At 36.8% G+C, this 21,095-nt stretch overlaps 1 protein-coding gene and 1 long non-coding RNA gene across 2 annotated transcripts in view; one reads left to right on the forward strand and one right to left on the reverse strand.

Moving 5' to 3' along the window:
• The window catches only part of LOC100127100 (1-cadherin), a 271,341-nt gene that overhangs the window by 179,718 nt on the left and 70,528 nt on the right, over window positions 1–21,095 (forward strand). The gene's annotated exons all lie outside the window — the stretch shown is intronic.
• LOC134199191 (uncharacterized) lies at window positions 15,217–16,338 on the reverse strand. The gene is made up of 2 exons (XR_009973573.1): window positions 16,157–16,338; window positions 15,217–15,510 (listed from the first exon to the last, which is right to left on the reverse strand). It is a non-coding gene; the product is annotated as an uncharacterized LOC134199191 (long non-coding RNA).

Here is a 21,095-nt window from a genome sequence, read left to right on the forward strand (position 1 = left end):
AAAACGCATTACTGCTTCACGGCAGAAATAGGCAGGGTGGTGGTACCTACCCGTGCGGACTTACAAGAGGTCCTACCACCAGTAATTAATTGTATTCAGATGTTTTAAATAAATAAAAATTGAGATAAGGTGTTTCGTATTTGTAAAACATTTCCTTATAGTTATTGTAATTTTTTTGTGTTTTCGTTATAATATAATAAATAAAGTTTTAAGCTTAATGAGTTAGTAAATAATCCTTTTAAAAAGTAATAGGTAACAATAAAGGAATTATTTAAATTTTATTACCACCTTATACTACATATATTATATTATAGTCTTAGTCTACATTCATACTCATTTTTCGAAGTCAAACTTTAAAAAAATATAAACATTTTTCCAAAATCCCTATATTTCCCAAAAAAAAAAAAAAACGTTGAAAGCATCTTCGTCTTAAACAATTATTATTAATTGGAATTATGCAAATCGGGCCCGTCAAAGTTATGTTTTGCCGTTGACATTTCCGCGACGTTTTAATTAAATTGATTAGAACTATGGCGTGATTAGATTCCGGATTTGTCGAGAGGAATTAAAATTACAGACAGTATTGTGCACGGTCTACGGAGTGTCTATAATAGAGCGAGAGTTCACGAGCGTGAATTGTCAGGTGCCTATTAGTAGTGCATTGTTAATGACATAGGCGACGGTAGCACTTAAAAGCAAATGAGACGCTTGAAGTGACATTTATCGGTCTCTTTTTAACACGCTTTTATTGGCTTGGTATTTATAATACTTGTATGTAAACTTAAGGTCGAGGGCAAGCGACCAAGAGGCAGGAACCCGACCCGTTGGACGGACCAGATTCGTGCAGCCCTGGATACCACAGTGCACGATGCTCTGCACTCAGCTGCAGATAGGAACAGATGGCGGTGCACTATAAAAAACAAACTGTTTCAAGGCCATGACCACGACCCTCAGTAATGAGGAAACCGACGCAAGGAGAAGGAGATGTAAACTTGAAATTTGGCATACGCGATACGATAGAAGCATTTACGATAGCATAATTTCAATTAACTTCACTTTAATATGACCTGATCGGCATCAACAGGATAAAAAATAGAAATAAATTGTTAATTCAGTTTATTTAAACTCACATGTTTAGCGGTAGGCAGCGGCTCGGCTCTGCCCCTGGCATTGCTGAAGTCCATGGGTGACGCTAACCACTCACCATCAGGTGGGCCGTATGCCTGTCAGCCTACAAAGGCAATAAAAAACATAAAAAAAACATGTAACTCATGTACGAGTATATCTGTATTTTAATACGTGAAGTAAAAACTTTGTACCCCTTTTTACGAAAATTGGGTGGACGGAGGAGTATGAAATTTCCCACACTTATAGAAAATAGAGAGAAGGAGTGCATAATGCTAATTTTTTTTTTTAAATAATGCATAAACGATACATTAAATCAATAAAGAAAACATTACACACACTACCATGTATTTGACACACACACGCATACATACTATTTGTTTATTGTCAAGCTTTTCTTATTGCATAAAGTCAATGGTCAAATTGAGAATAGATTAAATATTGTTTGTCTTTGTTAATATTTGTCTTAAGTGTAGTCTTAGCGAAATCTATCATTATAAAAAATAGTCTTTGACAATAGAACCATGATTTTTTTTTTTTTGTCAGGAGGAAATCACCGGACTTCCGCCCTCCACTGGGGATGGAGGGCGGGGCATGTCGGAGTTGAACCGACTAAAACCTCCTGTCGCTCAACAACCAGCATCCAAACCTCGCATGAGACAGAACTCATGAAAAGGCAAAGGGGGGAAAGTGAAGCGTTTAGTGCGGAGCACATCTCTCCCATCACCCTCCCCCTCGGGACGCCGGACTGGCGGTCGTCGGCACCACGACCACCAGTCCTCTCGGTCGGCAGGCTATCCGAAGCCCGCCTAGATGGCGCCGGTTAGAATGGTCTACCCTCGGAATACCCCGCTGGGTCAGAACCAGCGTGGGTTGAGGATAGCCGGCCTTCCATCACCCGGACGCTCTTGCATAAAACGCGTGCAGAGCAGCTTGCACGTCATCTCCTTAGGTCCCCTTCGCCGGTCCCCAGGCCGACATGTGAGAGAGACCCGAAACACTTAGAGGGCCAGGGCTTGGGCGAAATCCGCCTCCCTGGCCCCCGCTCGACGGCGGCGGGCCTGCGCGTCTCGCACGCGCCCCGCCGCCTCCTTCTGCGAGATGGTGCACTCGCAGAAGTCGAGCATCGCCTTCCACGACTCGTCGTCACCGAGCATTGATGCCACAACACTCGGCAACGACAAGTCGTTTCCTATTTTTGCGACAAGGACACGGCGCCACCCCTCCCATGCGGGGCAGGCGACGAGCGTGTGCTCCGCCGTGTCCAAGTCGCAACCACAATGGTGGCACTCTGCCGTCAGCTCGGCTCCGATCCGGTGCAGGAACTCACCGAAGCAACCATGCCCAGTGAGCACCTGCGTGAGCCGGAAAGTGAGGCGTCCTCTGTCACGATTCACCCAATTCACAAGAACCGGGCGAATCGCCTCGACGGTCCTACGACCAGCCGAAGGATCGGCCAGCCGTCTGGACCATGACTCCAGCACGGACCGCCGAGATTGGGCCCTCCGCGCTCTGACCACACTAGGGCAGAACCATGATAATGTTCCAACTTATAATTTCAATTAATTATAGTCGAATTTCGACTACTGTGGGAGCACTAGTACATATTGTTACGCGTTCGGGCTTGGAATAAATAAAACTTCCACCGAAGTACAAACTAAAACTATATTTAACACTTACGACACTTACAATTCGTAATTCGTTTCTTCCGCTTTGCTTTAGGTGATCCGTTCGCTGTTTCATCTCGAGTAGTTCCGATTACAAACTGCCTCCGCGTCATCTCTGCAACGCTTTTATAGTCGACACGACATCCCTAGAATTATCGAGAACATTCCGGACAAGTCGAGTAGTTTCGATATGTATTGTGTTTCTTCTATTTGATAATAGATGACGTTGTACTTCTCGAGAGTATTCGATTTTACTACTTCTTTTGATATTCGCTTCTGCTATACGACGATAGATGGCGTTGCTTTTCCCGGCGTAACAATATACACATGATTTTACAAAGTTTCCAACCATAGTTTCCTTATTGACATATCGGGCAATTATCAGTTTACGTTCAATATTTGTTGTACTAAGGTCGTATCGTATGTGCGCATAGACATGTACCATTAACCTACATATTTTCGTAGGGTTACATTTATACGTATCGGTCTTCCACTTAAAACTATAAGGGGAGATGTAGTTTTTTTAGGAGGGAGGCAAGGATTACAGGTGGCGCGATGTTTTTTCAGTCGCCCAGTTGAAGATGTGATGTCAATGTTATAAGAGCTTAACTCTATACTAATATTACAATTGCGGATGTTTTGATGTTTGGATGCTCGTTACTCAGTCATGTAAGATTGAAATGATTTCGGTAAAATTTCGTAACAGCTTATAACCCTGACTAATACATAGATACTTTTTATCATGGCGAAAACAACAAAGAAACATACAAATCGAATCAATAAAAAAAATTAGTAAGACCATAATTCGAAACAAGATTTTAATTTTGATATGATTAATGTATTCTACGAAATATATTCTGATAAATACACCTTTATTATCTCAGCTTTCAAATCAAATCATACATGAAAACTATTCCTACGTGATTTTTCTGACTTGTAATTTTAACATATTGAAACCCAGCTCTTTAAATTGTTGATACTATTTTCCCACCTTTTCATAATCGTTTTATCCAGAGTGTATTTCTTGAGTGCTGTTAGTAGAGGAACTTCTTATGAGCTCCCAGGCATATTAGTTCCCTTTCGTCTATTTCGATAGTAAGGCAATCATGAATTCCAGTTTGATGAGTCTTTTACCTCTGATACCTCGTGTCTGCTGGTCGGTAACCCTTAAAACGCGTAGGGTCGTGTGAACTCATCAATTCCAACTATGAATGCTATTAGAAAACAAACTAAAGAATTTGTCTGCGTATCTCAGCGCACTAATGTAAGAATTCTTGGTTCCAGGTAACTATGAGTCATGGTGATGCATCAAGATGGAATGCAGTATCGACCGGTCCGGCTTCAGATCCTTTTACTTCTGCTGTACTTTTATATAAGGTCATCTTAATGAGCATGAAAACGTTTCTTAAACATCAATTACATTGTAGTGCACATGGTATTGCGACGGATTTTTTTTTTGGTCGAAGACCGATATGTATTTATCGATTAATGTACCTAATTAGTGTCAACATTTTGCATGCAAAAAGTAGTTTTTTAATATATTAATTATCACAAAAACAATTTTAAAAATCATTTCCGCGTAATTCCAACTTAAAACCACTTTAAAGAAGTCTTCTGATCTGATCTTGACTAAGCATTAAGCAGAAGTTTTTTTTATTTTTTTTTATTGCTTAGATGTGTGGACGAGCTCACAGCCCATCTGGTGTTAAGTGGTTACTGGAACCCATAGACATCTACAACGTAAATGCGCCACACTCCTTGAGATATAGTTCTAAGGTCTCAGTATAGTCACAACGGCTGCCCCACCCTTCAAACCGAAACGCATTACTGCTTCACGGCAGAAATAGGCGGGGCGGTGGTACCTACCCGTGCGGACTCACAAGAGGTCCTACCACCAGTAATTACGCAAATTATAATTTTGCGGGTTTGATTTTTATTGCACGATGTTATTCCTTCACCGTGGAAGTCAATCGTGAACATTTGTTGAGTACGTATTTCATTAGAAAAATTTGCTGTGGTTAATGCAAAGGAAAAACAAACAATAATATGTATAATACATCTTAAAGTGCAGTACGTCATTAGTTCATTAACCTTCAAAACATTCGGGACCTATCTCGCATATGGCGACGTCCTACTTTTTATTCTAAATTCGTTTAACCAGCCACCAGACTTCCACGGTTAAGATTTGCGGTAAGGCTTCGAAGCAGTCGTGCTTTCCGGTTGAAAGACGGTCGAGACTTCGACTTTGTGTTCGATAGCGAGTGGCGACATTTAGCGCCAGTTGATCGGTGAGAACGTTTACTCGGCTATTGCGATATAAATAAAATAGAAGTCCACTTTAAGTTACTTTTTTTTTTAAACCAAGCTTGTAGCCTTCAGAGGCTATGCCAGCGAAGCCGAGCGAGTAGGTGAGCTCACGGGGCTCTATCCTGAGGCTAATTAAATTAGCTTACCTCGAACTATCGTAACTATTAAATAGTTTGGTAGGATGTCTAATTATCGGATTCAATTCAATAGGTACCATTGATCCTCGACAGTGGCTAATCGAACCGACTCAACAATTACCTACTTCTGATGAAGCTTGGATTATATTTAATAATCTAGGTTGAGCATAATTTCCGAGTCATTTAAAAAAAAAATCTTTAAATTAAAACATAAAAGCGTCATACTAGAATGTAGACAGCATTCGCCGAATGTATACGTATTATCGGACTCAACTCAATAGTATGGTACCATCGATAGTCTGATGATCTTCGACAGCGGCTAAAGGAACCGACTCAACAAGTACCTACAGCTATTCCTGATGAAGCTTGGATTATATTTAATAATCTAGTTTGAGCCCAAGTTTGAGTTGTTTAAAAAATAGCTTTAAATTAAATCACAAAAGCGCCATACTCGAATGAAAACAGCGTTCGCCTCACTCCGACAGTCTTATCAACTTTATAATTATAATACAACACTGGTTTTGTTCGTGTTTTCGACAATGCATACTTCGTGTGTACGTAATATTTTCTTTTGCATACATAATGTATCAAACTTGGAGCATCGCGTGGCAATCTCTTTATCGACGCCAGCTGACGTCTTTCGGAGTTTAAACTTTCCTTTTTTACATATTTAGAATATTTTCGGCGCGACCCACTTGGCACGGAACGATAACTTCAATGCTGTTTTATTAGCCACGCTATTGACTGTGTTATTGTACTTGTTCGCAGGGATTTTTGTTTCTTTCATTTATTTAGAGACTCAAAGCGAAGTAACATAACTTGCAGGGCTTGAATTAGCATTTATGTAAGCTGTATCTAAGCGATAATACGATAGGAAAATAATATGATGCTTAGGCTCTCAGAGCGTATTTAAGAATACGGTCTTTATTTTTTTTCTCCCTATTCTAGTGACCTTGAGGGGTCATTCGAAATTCACAGAAAGAGTAGGTGAGTTCAAGAGTCTTTAACCTGATGGAATACTGTTCAATCTTTCAATCACAATTATTTTTTTTGATTGCTTAGATAGATGGAGGGGGACTTAACAACAAGTGGGCTGTGACCCACTTGTTGTTAAGTGGGTACTGGAGCCCATACACATCTACAACGTAAATGCGCCACCCACCTTGAGATCTAAGTTCTAAGGTCTCAAGTATAGTTATAGCGGCTGCCCCACCCTTCAAACCGAAACGCATTACTGCTTCACGGCAGAAATAGGCAGGGCGGTCATACCTACCCGCGCGGACCCACCAGTAATACACATGATAATACTGTACTATGATTGGGTTGATTGAGGTACGAATAGATTACATGTTACAGTTTGCTGTTCATGACAACTATTATATTGCAGGATGTTATTGATGCGTTGTCTATAACCTCTGGAAGGCATTAGATGAAAGCACAAAGTTCAAAATTAGGTAGGCGATCCCCTTAATAAAGGGACAATTTATTACAAGAATCTACGGCTCACATGTGGTTTACTGGTTATTGAAGCCCATAGATATGAAAATACGAATACTGCCACTTACCTTTAGGCTTGAGGTCTTACTTTGAGTTACATAGTATAACGGCTTTCCATTATCCAAATAGGAAAGCATATCGGCTTGGGGGCAGAAGCAGGCAGGGTAGTGGTGTCATTGCAGGGTTACAAAGACGTACTATCTCTGACCATAATTTTGGCGAACTATAATCTAATGAAATTGTGATTTCGATGAGGGCAGTGACCCTTTTCCGAGAAAATAATACATTTTCCATTCAATATACAGTTGCCCTTAATTATTGTAACTTTGTTCAATTTATCGGTATTTATAGTTCAGAATATCTGAACAGAAATAGCGAGGAGACTACAGAAGAATCACGATTCTCAACGATTAGGGAATGGGTGAGAAAAAGAAATGCTCTATTTGTAAAACAAAAAACGATCTTTTTCGTATTTGTAAACAATGGTTTTTATTTGTGCCGCTTTCGCCACCATCGAAATTTGACTCCGGAGACGTCAATTCCGATGTGAAACTGAAAGCTTAAAACTTTAAAGACGTCCATTAATCATTGGAGTATTATGAGACGTCAATGAGGTCTGATGTAGGTCGCCGCGATGAGGTGTCGAGTGAAAAGGAACACAGAAATGGTTCCCGATCGTGCGATCACGAAGCGTCACGTTTTACCATATAAATTTCGGAATCGAAGGATGAGGTCGAAACATTAAAAGCGATTATAAGGGCCAGACTCTTCAAAGATTGCGCGGCCCACTGGTTTTGTACGATGGAAAAACGAAATTACAAAGGATCATGTGGCTAGTTCTATTGTTTCTATTTTAAGATTTTTTACTAGCACCCCTAGGATTTTCTCCTTTGTTATTATTTACTAGCGACCCGCCCTCGCTGCGCTTCGGAAACTGTAATTTATTATTGATTTCTCCACTATTTAAAGGATGTTATTATACATATAAACCTTCCTCTTCAAGCACTCTATCTATTAAAAAAAACCACAGCAAAATCCGTTGCGTAGTTTTAAAGATTTAAGCCTACATAGGGATATAGGGACAGAGAAAGCGACTTTGTTTTATATTATGTAGTGATGTCATCCGAAAACTGACATAAGACAAGTACATTCTCTGATGCCTAAACCTCTTCAACAGATGTACTAAAAAAAAAATACCGTCTTTCTATCCCAAATTAACGTGTAATAAATGAACATCTTTAAACGAGCTTCCTTTGAAGTACATTAAAAAGTGATTAACTAATAAACTAATAAAAATATTAACTTTCTTTGTAAATTTGTTCGGCGTGCGAGTGAAAGAAAATTACGCACAATACTTCTAACGCGTTACGTTAAATGAATATAATTGAACTACATTGGAAAAGTGGATTTAGCAGTGTCATTGCCAATGTCCATGACCGTCCATAACCGCTTGCATTCAGCTCGTCCACTTTCGATTTGAATGAATAATAGAATTTATATCTTAACAGCAAATCAGCCTCGATTTCCAAATAGATATCGTGGAGTTCAAGAAACAAAGGCCCGTCCAAATTAGGATTGAAGGTATCCTATTGTAATCCATTTGATTCGAATGCAATATGAGTCATCGATTAACCAGTTTGTTAGCCGTATATCCTCAGAATTTGTTTTTTAAAGAAGTAGTCTTTTTATGAGACATGTATTTAACAAGAATTTAACGAAACAAATGGTATAAAGAGCTGCAAATTACCCACTATTTTACTGTAATTTTTTTTTATTGCTTAGTTGTGTGGACGAGCTCACAGCCCACCTGGTGTTAAGTGGTTACTGGAGCCCATAGACATCTACAACGTAAATGTGCCACACACCTTGAGATATAAGTTCTAAGGTCTCAGTGTAGTTACAACAGCTGCCCCACCCTTCAAACCGAAACGCATTACTGCTTCACGGCAGAAACAGGAGGGGCGGTGGTACCTACCCGTGCGGACTCACAAGAGGTCCTACCACCAGTAATTACGCAAATTATAATTTTGCGGATTTGATTTTTATTACACGATGTTATTCCTGATATAAATGATTTGGTTGGAAAAGTACGAAAGCTTATCTTTGTCTTTCGGAAGCTAAGAACATCAAGCGATCTCCACATACTGAAAATGGTTTATTATGCTTTGGCACACTCTGTCATAACCTATTGCATTGTCGTTTGGGGAGGCTGTAGGAAAGGATTATTACTTAGATTGGAAAGAGCACAGAGAGCCGTGCTTAAAGTAATATCTAAAAAACCAATAAGGTTTCCAACGGAGGAATTGTATGATATCTGCAAAGTGCCTCGAGTTAGACAATCTTTTATTGGGAGCACATTGTTACGTAAACATTTGGAACTCGTTTTTGACCCTAATATCTGTTCGCAAACTCGTCGTCAGGGCAGAGTGTGCAAAATCTATGTAGCAAATTATAATGTGGTCAGGTCTCACTATAGGTATTTAAGCTCTATTCTGTACAATAAGATAAATAAATTACTAAATATTTACCCACTTATTTCTAAAGAAGTTAAAATTATCATTGATAGATGGCTTTTCTCCCTTACATACGAAGATATGGAAGAATTACTGGAGTAGATTACACATTTTGGTAATGAGCAATTTATATATTAGGTATTAACACGCATCTACACATACACTCAGACATACACCCACACACACACACACACACACACGCACACACACACACACACACACACACACACACACACACACACACACACACACACACACGCACACACACACACACACACACACACACACATACACTAATTGTACTTCTAGATTTTGAAATAATATTGTATTGATTTGATAATTGTATTTAAAATTAATTATTATAATGTGTTTATGAAATATTTAAATTGATATGTTATTGTTCGTTGTGTGTAGGGGTTGGCGTTGTTATCTGCAACACAGTCTATGACTACAGCAGATAACATCGTTTCAATATTTGTTATTATGATTAAAATTGTATGTTTTTGTAATAAATAAATAAATAAATAAAATAAAATTCCTTCACCGTGGAAGTCAATCGTGAACATTTGTTGAGTACGTATTTCATTAGAAAAATTGGTACCTGACTGAGATTCGAACACCGTTGCATCGCTTCAACACGAATGCACCGGACGTCTTATCTGTTAGGCCACGACGACTTCATTTACGTTTTTATGTTTACAAGTTTCAATAACTCTCAGGTCAACAGAGTTCAACCATGCTACTTTTCAAGTAACAACACGCTACTGCGTTTATGTACAGTGGTCTCACTTCTAAATCGCTATAATATTTGCTATATACTATCAGATTGGAATGACCAACCATCACAAAAATTTCTTGGGCACTACATGCTTTGGAGAAAATTTGGACATCACGTCTTTACCGTCATCATTTCTGAGGCTAGAAGCTTTAAGCTGTCTCTGAAAATGTTGTCCTAGTTTGACTTATCTCTAGTTATAAGTGAAAATATATTCGGGAAAAACGATCTTATATTCAACTCTTCCGAGGTGATGCGTTAATATAAAGTCCTCGCTTAAATATTATCCTTTTTTCAAGTCTTTTTTCTATTTAACGGCAGCTTAATATAAGATTTTTTTATTGCACATCCATAAAAGAACAAATAAACGTTAAGTTATAAACAAAAGACAATGTACAGATATTCTTAACACGCTCCAACAAATACATCTCAAGTTTTTGCTTCCTTCATTTATTATGACATCGTCCAGCGCGATGCCAAGAAAAAGTCAATTTGGACTTCTCAATTTCCGTCTATGTTCTTACTCGTTTTTGTGCCCAAGATAAGTGCGTCTTAATGTACGGGATACGCACATATCTCGTCTGTGCCTTCATTTGTTTTATATAAAATAGGCATCATCACATGGCAATTAAAAAAAAAACATTTTTTCTTACACTATTTTTAATTCAAATTTAATTTCAATTATTTAGTTGGATTTTCTATAAAAGTGTATTTTGTTAGTTTTTTTAAAGTATTATTTATTTTTATTTACTAGTTGCATTTTAATTTTTCCAAAAAAAAATTTTTTTTTTATTAATATTGAATTGTCATCGGTCCTTAATAAGTAATTTATACCAAATTTCGGGTTAATCCGACGTCTTGAAGGGGTCAAAATGATGTTCAAAGATTACGTTACAAACATACATACATACCTACGTCTGAAGCTAATAAAAGCGTATTAAAATAGTAAACAATATACAGTTTTCTTTTTTGACTCTCACGGTGATAAATAATACACATACAAAAACGTAACAAATCAAAGAAATGATCATAAAAATTTTGATCAAAGAATATTCACGTGGAATGATGGGCGCGTGAAATTTTACGGCCCATTACTAGGTGTTTATTCGCATCGTAAAACCATCTGTTATAGGTAAAACCGTAAGGTTTCTATGTACACGGCAGATGGTATTTAGGTTGATGCGTCCGAACATCTGGCACACGATGGCATGTATCCATACCACCAGTTTAGTTAACATTAACTTCTGAAATTGATTATGTGAACGTATTTTTATAATTGAACAATTCTACTTTGCATACAAATATCAGTCGTGGCTCGAATAAACAAAACGCTATGATATTAGATCTAGAACGAAAAACTTTTGCTTTGACAGATCGAGAAAATTGCCACCTCCCTTTTTTTGACGTGACAACGTCTTATAATTCGATGGAGCCGGCTGCACGCACGAAAAAACATGACTCATGAGGCGTTCCATTTAAGGCTTGAAGTGCAAGCGAGAGCGCGCAACGAGCGACATAGAGGCACAATCGGCCTCCGCGTTCGGCAGCGTTCGACATCTGTCTCTCTCCTACTTGAGTGAGCGATACATCCGGGTGGACAGCTGCTATACAATAATACATTTATATGTTTTCGTCAAGTATGAAGTTCAGTGAAAAGTGAATGTGGTGTCAATTGTTTATAGCAACGATAATTGCGATAATTGAAAAATGAAACCATTCCATCAGTATTTTCTTATGACGTTGTCATGTTCAACTATCGTCAGTAAACCGACTTTACAGACAACCGATTTCTTATTCAGGAATTTGCTCAATATCGATAGCCCAATAGTAGTGTATCATCAAAAATAGAGGAACTCAATTTAAAATATCTATTATACATAACACTAGATAGAACCGCGAACCCATTTTAACGTCATAAATTTAAAATATTGAAACACACTGAGTCTAAAGGAGCAGCCTCATACGTATTGCTTATTCTACTTCTTATTCCAACCGTTTTTCGGATCTAATGCCAGGGTCCGCTTTCCTACCTAAACTCCTCTACCTTGCCCGGTCTTTGGCATCCTTCTGGGTGAGGTTATTCTCATTTATATCGGCCTTTACCGCGTTTTCAATTTTTTATCGTTATTTATTTTACTTTTGTTTAGTATTGTAATCAATTAAATACTTGGTCAGTATCATCTCTATTAAATCGATATCATTAGCTCGTGAGTGTAGCGTTAAAAATCATTTTTGAGAAACCTCACTATTAAAATAATTGTATTGCCTCTTAGTTTATACAAAGAACGGCTTAAACAATCGTATAGTAAAATTAGAATCGAGCCATAAAAAAAGCGAACATACGACGTTTATAGCCCACTCTAACTTTTGAAATAAGAATAAAAAAACTAATCCAATTACAGCCCACCTGCAAAGCCTTTTCAAGCTACCAAAAAGTTTTCATTCTATCGCACCCCTCAAACCCGTTTATTATTACAAGAGTAGATTTTAACATTTTATTTACGATCTCTGCAAGAGAATTTTGCTTACGAAAGGACTTTAATTTTATTCATAATAATTAAATATAGATACAAACTATCTTAAAATACGGACGAATAACAATTTAGTCACCCGTAGTATGACCACGAAAACTGCAGAAAGTATTCAAAACGGCGGTAGTAGAAATAAAAATCGCGAGATAAAACTATGAAAGTAGTTTTAATTATGTCTTATGTGTAAGATTATTTCTTTAATATGATTATGTAACAAACAACTGGAAAATTTATGTAATTATATAATTACTGGTGTGAGGCCGTAATAATACCATCATCCTCAATATTTATTCTGCCTGATATTGACTTTCAATTGCGTGTAGGGGATAGAAGAAATTTGTGACCAAATTTTTTTCACTACCAAATCAGAAAACATGTATTTTAACTTGTATTTATATTCGGATAAGTTTTTCTTAAAGCACAAATACATGAATAAGCGAACAAACAAAGACAGCGGACCCTGGTCAGCTTGGATTAATATTAATAGCTCAACAGTATATGTGTAACCTTTTGACAAGTCGAACATAAATATTACATCTAGATACGCGATGTATTTTTCTAAGGAAGTGGTTCATGCTCGTGTTTACTTATGTTACGTCAATTTTATCGCAAAAAAAAAAGAAAACAATACTTCATCTCGGTTCTGTAGACGTATACTGAAATTGTGATCTGTTTAAGACTCGTTGTTATTGCCTTGAAGGCATACGTCGGTCTGTTGTCATTTTTATATACCCTCAAGGAACTCTCCTCTCTATAGATAGAGAGGTAGTAGAGGTAGACCTCTACGTCGCCTCATGTCTCCTTATGAGTGATTCTATGTGTCTGTGGGTTCAGTCCTGGTGTATCTTTTACTGGCTTGACTAGAGACCTTTAGCGGTAAACTGCAGCCATGATTTACCAAAAAAAAAAGCAATATAACCCGTAGTCTAGGCAAATTCATTCTACGTCTTAATATAAGGGTCGTAGCGTGAGTTATTTTTGTTATTTTGCAGCCGCCCTGAACTGTCACGTACGCTCGTGAAAATAGGTTTACTTCGCTGACAATAAAATGAAAAACATGGAATAAATTATATACGGAAAGCTTTCACCGGATTCGTTAGAAGAAAATAATGTATAGTTTCCGTCGAAAAAGGACTTCAGTGACAATGTAAAGATTTTGTTTGTGGTCGTTTTATTTTCACGCTTTTAAACATGAAAGCGAGAATATTGTCACAGTCTTGTAATTATATTGACTGTCTACGCTGAGTCCTCATTCTGTATTAAAATTGTCGCTGGCATTTAGCATTTTGAGAGAACTAAAAAACGAAGTAGCTTTTAGTGAAAAAGGTTCATGTTTGAGCATGTCCAATCCGAAATTTATATGGTGAATACCATGCGCCGAGTACACCATTCTGTACGGTACAGTTTTTTACTCGAATGTAAATTTGTATGTCAAACAAGATTTACATCGCGAATTTCCCAACTGTTTGAGTAGGCTTGAGGCTAGGGGGACAAGTTTAGGAATATACTTTTTTATTCTATCTGTCGTATAGAAATTAAACATAATTTTTTTAGCATGTCGTATTCCTCACGTCTTACAGAAAGTAGTCTAGTCTAGTCTAGAAGACTTATTTTTGCTATCCTCTCTAATATCCCACTTATTGGCTTCTGTCCACATTATCTGTACGAGCGAAAAGAGAGCTAATTGTGGAGAAAATTTCCAATTCCTCTACTAACAAATCAAACAAATTGAGTAAAGGATTAAGATTAAAAAGAATCTAAGTACAACCTCAAAATAACAAAATTAAATGCTTGAATGAATGGATATATTGGGAATTAACTCAATTACATAACTTAATTTTTTTTATTAAATTCTTGGTGAATTTGCAAACAAAAATATTGCACGAAAAAAGTTTTTTAATAAACTTTTACAACCTAATTGAATTAATTTATTTTAACCGTTTGTGAGTGCAACAAAGATTATTTCATGGTGTTTTTGGATTGTACATTATCGTGGAAGCTGCATATACCCTGTTATTAATCGATTGAGCTTTCGAAGCTTTCTGTTAGTTATTTGAAGGAAATTTTTTACCAAAATAATCGAGAATCCTATAAAGCAGGAGCTTCCAAACTTATTTCATCTACTGCCCACTTTGAGAATAACTTATTTTGTAGCGCCCCCATTTTTTCACCTACTTAAAAACTGCTATAGCGAGAGCTCAGTCGGTGTTTAGGAGTCCTCCTAGATGAAATTACAAATCGCCTGACAAGCCTCTACACAACGCCCCCATTTTTTTCTCTCTCTTACCGCCCCCCTTGAGGCCTGCAGCGCCCACAAGGGGGCGTTATTCCCCCACTTTGAGAAAGGCTGCTATAAAGCAAAGGCGACAGAATTTAATAGACTATACATTTGAAGTGCGTAAATCCGCCAATGTCGGGAAGATAAGTAAATTTCGGTGATCTTTTGGAACGTGCACCCTCGACCTAATTGTTTACGTGTGTACTGGGGCCCTTAGCTTAATAGGCTTTGGGAGAATCCATTAACGGGCCACGGATTAGCCCTCGGACCTTCGGACCGTCAGAGATGACACACTTGGAATTTGTAAGAAATTTTCTAGAGATTACGCTATAGATTGTAAGTATTTAATAAAAGGCATTAGAAAATAGAGTTTCAAAAAAGAATAATTTGTCCTGAATTCCATTTTATTTACTTCGCTTTTCTCACTAGCATTTACTTGACCAATTCCGTTAACTGGGAATAAATATTTCACTAGTACTAGCAATGCTTGTAATAAAATTTAACGAATACTTGTATTTATTTGTGCAGCAGAATAAAACCAGTAAAACTCATTGAAAACCAAACTTCGAAATATGACATCTGCTTAAATCAAATCAGCAAAGCCTTTGTGAATAGTCTAGACGACACTTTTTCATAACTTCAATTAATATAGCATAAAGTAGTCACCAACGACTCATCCCCTGCAAATCAAACAATATGCTGTATGCATACTAATAGGTAACTAGAGGTCCCGCAGTAGTCGAAATTCGACAATAATTAATTGGAATTGTATGTTTGTACACTATTATTGTATTTTTGCATTTTATACTTCTATATTTCTATAATCACAAATTGTATTGTTGTTGATTGTATTTTATACTTCTATAATCACAAATTTCGCCTAGACTACACTATAAAAAATATTAACAAAGACAAGCAATATTTAATCTCAATTTGACAACAGACGTCAAGAACAAAAGTTTGACAATAAATAGTACGCTTGCGTGTGTGCGTCAAATACATGGTATGTAGTGTGTGTAATGTTTTCTTTATTGATTTAATGTATCTTTTATGCATTATTTAAAAAAAATATTAGCATTGTGCACTTTTTCTCTATATTCTCTATAAGTGTGGAAAATTTCATACTCCTCCGTCCGCGCAATTTTCGTAAAAAGGGATACAAAGTTTTTGCTTCACGTATTAATATATAGATAATAATATGCATACTAATAGGTAATATATAATTGGGATTGGCTGAAAGCGTCTAAAGTTAAGATAGGTTCATATGCTATAACTGATTCCAGCAGTCTTATACTAAGCCGTAAATCCATAAACAATTTTAATCACCTCACCGGAAGCCCCCTTTTTAATTAAAACAATTCGCAGCGTATTCCGAGTTCCGCCGATGTCGTAGCCGGTTTCATTATCATCGAACCAGAGTCGATTCATCTTCGTTAATACTGAAATGTTTTGTAACTGCATAGCGGTGACGAACGTTTGTAAATATCCTCGGTAATTTGACAGTTAAAGTGACGTATATAGATATTTGTGACGTTAGATATGTCAATTCTAGTTATTGTCTGTAGCTTTTTTTTAAGGGATTTTATGACCTGGTAACTGAGACCTTTAAGTCATGTCTTATTTTAATTTATATTCATATTTTTATGAAAAATGATATTATGGAGTGAAATGAAATGATTAATTTGAAACATTAATCAACTGGGATGAAATTAAATGAAATGAAATGGGATGAAATTAATCTCAGTAAAATGGTGGTCATTTACTAAGATTTTTTCAGTGGACTTTTTGGAGGATCCCGAGAAGTTACGTCCAGCGGCTTTTTTTCATTTTCCCACATTTGTGTACTTTTACAGATATTAAACAGTTAATGAACCACCATTATTACACATTTAAACCCGAAGAAACACAAAATAGACAAAATAAAACAAATCACACAACTTCACTCCTCGCGTTCCCGCCAAAAAGTCCTTGTCTGTAGCTAATGTCGACTGTGACATAGAGTACATTTTAGATGTACATTAAATATGATTATCTGTTAATTTAACAGAATAGGCTTGCAATTCAACAGTTTCAATCCGAAAATAATATTGACAGCCCGTAATTAGGATGTTATTTTCATCAAATTCAGTTTTCCGTTAGTTAGATAAAAGTAGTTTTAGGTCTAGACGCTATGTGACACGTTTGAAAATCCTCAGAATTAGTTTTTGACAAACAATTGAGTTGTTGCTTATTTTAATAATTAACTAATAATTTTGTAAATATATTCTTAGTCGATTACTATTATTATTGAGTGTTTCGGTAAAGTTATTGCTACTATTATAACCGTAATTAAACAAATTTTTTATTGACATATTCAAAAAGCATCGCCTTAATAAATAAAAAATTCGAAACCGTTTTGAATTTATCAATTTCAAAACGTAAACCAAGAATTTACAAGTTAAATAAAATACTTTTCAAAGCAACAAATCACTTAGCACAGTATCAAAGCTCAAAATATTAGAAACAAAAACACAACATAGAACCTAGCTCTGTATGCCAGAAAGTCTTTAAAAAGTTCTTTAAGTGCTACTCAGTGATTCCACATAAATGAATGTACATGTATTTGTTCTTTAATCTATGCATTCATGCATACTTTATTCGACTGAGTCTAGACTTTTACGTAATATTGTTTACACTTTGGGGTGGTAGCTCGAATCGATTTATCCAAAATAATATTTCACTCACTTCTGAATAATCGATTTATTTTGCAAACCTACCGATGACAAAACAATAAATGCCTACTTTCAAAACGGAAGCGTGGGATTGCATTATATCCCACGGCTTCCAATTCGATTGATTATTTGATTAGGATTTTCAAAATTACAGCGCAGTTTCTATAATAATTATCATGGGCTATTAGCCCGGTTAAGGAGTTTTTGGGCGTTACCATTTTAACTCGATTTTAATATGGAAGAGTTAGTCAAAAAACATCAAATACAAAACTCACATTTGCTTACAAGGATGAAGACCAGCGGTAAACAAATAATTGTAAAGTTTCGTTCATATGTATATTAGCGTAATATAACTTAAGGTTTCGTTAATTCTCCCCTGACCTGTACGAGGGCAGCGGAGCGTGGTACCTGTGGGAACCACCAGGCCATGTTAGCTCGGACCTGTGTGGTAAATTCCGAACTGTAACATTAGATTATTTATCTAATGCTATACGCCTGTTTGGCGTTCGGAATATCAATGAATGTCAAATTTTGTTCGTTGGTTTTATTTTAGGTTCTTCTTAATAAGGTACCATTATGAAATTATATAGTACTAGAGGTCCCGCAGTAGTCGAAATTCGACTATAATTAATTAAAATTGTATAATAAGTTTGTACCTTATTATGATTGTATTTTCTTCTTCCTATAATCACAAATTTCGCCAAGGCTACACTATAAAAAAATATTAATAAAGACAAACAATATTTATTCTATTCTCAATTTGACCACAGACGTCAAGATCAAAAGTTTGACAGTAAATAGTATGCATGCGTGTGTGCGTCAATTACATGGTAGGTAGTGTGGGTAATGTTTTCTTTATTGATTTAATGTATCTTTTATGCATTATTTTAAAAAAATATTAGCATTGTGCACTTCTTCTCTATATTCTCTATAAGTGTGGAAAATTTCATACACCTCCGTCCGCGCAATTTTCGTAAAAAGGGATACAAAGTTTTTCCTTCACGTATTAATATATAGATATCACATCGCATCGCTTAACTAAAAATTTTAAGAAATTGAGTTTTATACTTTGGACGTCCTATAATAAACATACATGTTTACCATTTTATAAATATCAATTTATAAAATTAAATTTATATTTTAGCCTAGAAAAGGACAATGTACACTTTCGTCTCTTTTATAGGCTTAAAGTATTAAAATCGAAAAACAAAAAAAATACAATTCTTCAGTTACATTTTTGCCTTATACCAAAAAACAAAAATTTTGGATTAAGCCACTCCACTTTGCTGGTGGTAGGACCTCTTGTGAGTCCGCGCGGGTAGGTACCACCGCCCTTCTTATTTCTGCCGTGAAGCAGTAACGCGTTTCGATTTGAAGGGTGGGGCAGCCAATGTAACTATACTTGAGACCTCAGAACTTATACCTCAAGGTGGGTGGCGCATTTACATTGTAGATGTCTATGGGCTCCAGTAACCACTTAACAACAGGTGGGCTGTGAGCTCGTCCACCTATCTAAGCAATAAAAAAAAACTCCAATTGTAAACATGCGATATAATACGTCATGCACTTCGCTTTAGAACCGATGACTATCATCGTAATAAAATTGTGGTTTCGACCTCATATCGTCTCAATGTATCTTTACGAAATTTCTAAATTTGCGCAATCATTCATAGAAGATACTAACGACCCGCCCTCGCTTCGCTTCGGAAACATTAAATTTTATTATTGATAGCTGAGTCCCGCGATGTTACCCGCGGTTACTGTCGTACCGCGGGTGATACCGCGGGGCGAAGCTAGTCTAAAAAAAGTAGCCTCTCGTAGCCTCGTAGTAGTTACTCTTTATATCTAACGCTATCTATCAGTTAGTCTCGTCAAAATCGGTTGGAGATCACAATATATACAAATAAATAAAATTGGAGTGTCTGTTTGTAATAATAAAATAATCACTTTTTACTAAATGCGTAAGTATGTATATGTACTGTACATATACCAACATATATTTTTTTAAATTTTTGTCTGTCCATCTGTCTGTCTGTCTGTTTATTCCGACTAATATCTGGAACGGCTGGACCGATTTTGACGGGACTTTCACTGGCATATACCTGATGTAATAAGGGGTAACTTAGGTTACGTCTATTTTGTTCAATTCCACGCGGACGAAGTCACCGGCCCACTTAGTATAGAATAAAATTCTAATAAACCTTAAAAAAAGGGGAGTGAACTAAAAACACGCAAAATTCGTCGCGGTCTAAGGGATAAGGTGCCCGGTGCGTATAGAGCGATGCTACTACTTTGGTGTTCAAACCATCTGGCAGGTGCTGAATATTCAAAGGAAATACGCACTTAAAACCGGTTCACGGCTTACCTACACTATGCTGGAATAACGTCGTGTAATTAACATCAAATTTGGACCTCATGTCTCAAGGCGACTCACGGCGTTCTCATGAGGTCGAGAGCTCATTCAACCAGCTAAACAATAAAGAATAAAAAACACGGTAAGTGTACTTGTGAATGTATAAAAATAGCATTTAAATAGCCCTTTAAATAGCATTTTAATTCAAAGGTATATTTTTTTTCGCATCATATAAAAAGGCAATCTTGATTATTAAAAATAAAATCCGTTGTTAATTCCAAATCCGGAACGGAACAATAAACCGACAACTTTGTAAACGGCACGGAAAAAATTATAAAAGCATAAATCAGTTTAATCTTGATAAATTTTGCGTGTCAACCCTACCGGATGTACACGGCAAATTAAATTTTAGTCTACCTGTAATAAAGCTTAACTTTTCTAATAAAAACCGGTACAACGCGCTTACGCGAATATCATATGGCGCTTGTCTCTGTACATTAAAACTTCTGTTACGCTGTGTACGTGTAAAATACGTGTTTGGGATTCTTAGTAAAAAGGAATTTAATTAAAATCTAGTTCTTAAGGCTTCTGTTAATATTTTAATCCGATTGTTCAAAGGCATAAAGGGTACATATGTACCGAGTCATTCTGCGGTTGTTTGATGCTTACAAACGACATCCATCCATACCTTTGTGCTTTAAAAAGTAAATGCGCGCATTTATTAAACCGTGGAATTACCTACTTTTTTTTCTCCTACTTATGCTGATAGCCTTGAGAGGCTATTTCAGCTTCACCCTAACGTGTAGGTGAGCTCACGGGGCTCAAACAGGGAGTTTTGCTAACACTGGCCCTAGCAAGAGCAGTGCTTCGCGGATTCTACCATCGGATCGGAAACGCGACCCTCTGAGAAGATCCGAAGAGAAACTCAGTGGGCTGTGTCTATGGGTTAATTCGCTCGTCGAGCCCTGCGTCGCAAGCGTTCGGCTTGACGAGGACGGTGACCGGTGCTTGTGGTACCAACAGCACCGTTAATAGATCTGGAGAATCCGTAATGACGTGTATTATCTACTAATAGCAACAGTACGTCGTAGCGCGGGCAAACAATCAATGAGGTGGATTAACGATCTGGTCAAAATAGCTGGGAATATAATCCCATACATGAAGTCAATATATTTTCGGTGCGAAGAAGCTCGCGCTACAG

This window comes from Bombyx mori, chromosome 7, assembly GCF_030269925.1.
Source record: "Bombyx mori chromosome 7, ASM3026992v2".
Classification (NCBI taxonomy): domain Eukaryota; kingdom Metazoa; phylum Arthropoda; class Insecta; order Lepidoptera; family Bombycidae; genus Bombyx; species Bombyx mori.